The sequence below is a fragment of the Myzus persicae genome, unplaced genomic scaffold, assembly GCF_001856785.1.
Source record: "Myzus persicae strain clone G006 unplaced genomic scaffold, MPER_G0061.0, whole genome shotgun sequence".
NCBI classification, from domain to species: Eukaryota; Metazoa; Arthropoda; class Insecta; order Hemiptera; family Aphididae; genus Myzus; species Myzus persicae.
The window spans coordinates 1,386,527-1,390,081 of NW_019100581.1; positions in this window are offsets into that span (position 1 = coordinate 1,386,527).

Genomic DNA, 3,555 nt, shown 5'->3' on the forward strand with positions numbered 1-3,555 from the left:
CCCCCCCCCCCCATACCACCGCCAATTATATCGTGTCGTTCACAGTATTTGATGACAACACAACGACTGTCGGCAGGTTGGGTTAGGTCGGGTTAGGTTTGGTTAGGTTATATAATAATATGCATATATTATGATGTATATACTATATAAAAATATGCATTGTGTCAAACTCCGCGATTCGTTTAGAGTTTCGAAAGTATACCTATACCATAGGACCATAATATTTTAGAATTTCAAACACTTGATTTTTTTCCACCCCGTTTACTGGGGATGACGGACGACGACGACGACGACGACGACGACGCGAAGGCACAAACTTTTATTTTGCAAATGACAACTTCCATTTTTTACTGTTATATTTGGAACAGATGATTTTAACGGTAATCAGTAGGTACACTTATCCAAATCACTCGGCAACATATAATTACTATATATTTTTATACTTAACCGCCATAGATAGATACTTATAATTAAAATTATAAATTGAAATTATTTTAAAAATGTGAATTGAATATCGAACAATTTAAGAATAAAACGGAGTGGATCATACTTGGTGAATAGCTCACTATATTATTCTGCTTTTTTTTCTTCTTCTTCTGCTTATTATTATTATTGCAGACACTTCTTTTGCAGTTTTGCGGCTCTCCGGCCGGTAGAAACGTACTAGTTTATTAAAAAAAAAAAAAATGTTTTTATTAAAATGTACTTTTTGAAGCGCACAAATAATAAAATATCCATATAAACTGTAGCTTAGCAAAGCATAGTAGTTAAACATGGAAAGAATTCTAAAACGGAATCGGATTCCTTGAAAGTTAATTTAGTTGTTCTCCCCGAATCGGGTTTCCAAGAATTATACTTAAGACTTAACGCATTTTAAAGAATTATGTTACTTTGTCCACTATTTTTGTTATTACTTCCTTTTCGCTTCTTTTCAAAACCTAAAAATTCGCTTTAAATATTTCAAGATATTTCAGGTCTTCGATGTCTGCATTTTTAGCTGCGTGTGCATATCTTTGATTAAATGCCATTATGGTATTTAATAACATTATTACGGTTTCAATAAAATGTAATATAATGCAGTGAACGTTTAGTATTATAATTTATAACAACTACAAACAGAATTTAATATATTGGTTTTTGTTCAATTTAGCTATATTGTCTAGAAGTCTCCGGCTCGTCGTTTTAGTCATAAAATCATATTATTTCAGTCCGTTTTATGTATAATTAACGATTGGTACCTAACAATCGGCAATAAATTTAATTAAATCAAATATTAAGTACTGTTATAGAACTGGATATTTTGATGGATAACTATTATTTTAATTTTACAATTCTGGTCGGAATGATATTACCGTCTCTGTTGACGGCAACTTATTTGTTTAAAAAACAATAACAGAAATGTCTCTTTTTTAGGTACATAATTTGATAATGCTACAATGTATGGGGAAAACTTAATGTTGAGGGGAAGTAAGTAGATAGTTTGATGTCAACGAAAAAATATAGTTGTGAAAATTTGGTTCAAAATGTTATTAAAATAAAAATTACTAAGGAACATGAGCAACTTTAACCAGTGCCAGGAACCAACTGAAGCTCTATTCTAATTACTAGTTAGCCATAAAAATTGAAGTCAAAGTTTTTGAAGGGCTAATCAACGTATAATGTTATAATTTGTAACAACATTGACGGTCATGTGGGATATTGAATGAGATGTGTTTATAATAACACCATATGAGTGGTTTCGATGAATTGTTGTTTTTATCGATAAAACTATTGTTGCCCAGAGTGTACCTACCAAAATAGTATTTTCTACATACAATTATTTTTTTTTGTTAAGAGAGTATAATAGGTCGAGTATCGTTTATATGCAGTAGAGTCGGTGGGATTTGATTATTTCGATTTTTAGTGATATTCAAGGTTGACGACTTTTTTCCGGTCTTAAAACTATTGGAATTTCGTTCGAAACAAGTAAACATTTAACGAGAGAGCTGCCGTTCGGGCCAATGACATTTGTTAACTTTTAATTAATTAATAAAACACGATAACTGTACAATATGATTAACTGAGAGGTAAGATGACTGTTAACGACGAGAAGAATGTCGCGACTGGGGCCCAAGTCATTAAAAGTTCAAAAGTCATAAAATGCTGAAGATTTCTTGGACCACGCAATGGTTGTAGAATTTAAAAACATGTACTCGTTGCCGTCTTTCAGAGAAAGTGTAGTGCGCCGTTGTGCAATGGAGCAGAGGTAAAGAACCTAACATTATCTTATTAAGAAATTATAAATTAGAGGGCTTTGCCTTTGAGAAATGCCTATTCAAAAAAGTTATGGTTAATATATTAAATGAGTGTAATTCGTTATACGTTGTATAGGGCACCGGTAGATATTATGTATTATAATTATTATTTTTATTATTATTACTATTTGTACGAGTTTGAAAGCAACAATCATTACACTTGAAAATAAGTTTTGTATGGATTGTTGTTTCCTATAAATAACATAAAATGATAAAATAATGATGCGGTGCTCAAATACGTCTCTTGTCCATTCTGAAAATGTTGGGATTAAATTAATATTTGTTTAAATAGATAAATTATCCACAGGTAACTAGATTCCTTCTCGCCTCCATGGCATTGTTAATCTTCCCCAAAATGTACTCATTTTACATTAGGTATAGACAAATATTATCAATAAACATTATTGAAAAAAAAAATAATAATCATCTTAGTTTTATACCAGGAAACATATTTCAACAAACAGTTGTTAATGGTATAGGTCAGACTATAGGTAGATTATGCCTTCATTCAATATTACATCATTTGAGAAACTTGAGAACACAAGAACAAAAGGAAAATCGATCTAAATTGACACGTTCTTATATCAAAGCAAAATAACGTAAGATCAGACATGTTTTCTGTGAATTTCGGGTAAAATTCAAGACCTAATGACAAAAATAAATAATTTAACGAAAGAAATATTGTAATATGTAGTGAATAAATATTATGACCTATGGGGGATTGAATTTCAAGCATTTGGATATTTTGGCTTTTGTTGGTCTCGTTCTGCGGTGAAACAATTCTATAAATATTATTCACTGTAATAATGCACCATAAAAAATATCTACCCATAATAAAAATTAAATTAAAAAAGGGACAACAGTTCATTTGGAGGCCATACAAATATTAAAATGAAGGAGTTTATACAATGTATAATATAATATATGTATAGATTGCGAGGATAATTGCCCAGAATTTTTTCGGGTACATATTCAAAGCCAGTTCTATAAGGACTATAACGGTGTCTTGTGAAAAACTGCTATGAAATATGAATTGAAAGAGGTACTGGTTTGATGAAAAGACATAATATTATCGTACATTGTTAGAAACTTTTGAAAACAAATTGTCAATTCAAAACATCTCAAACCTAAGACGAGTTATTATGTTTTTAATACGAAGTAGGTAGATAGTTAAAAAAAATATAAAAAATGTAATTACATCTACTACGAACATATTAAATAAAAATAACTTTACCATATTCTAAAACATCCATAATGCCCT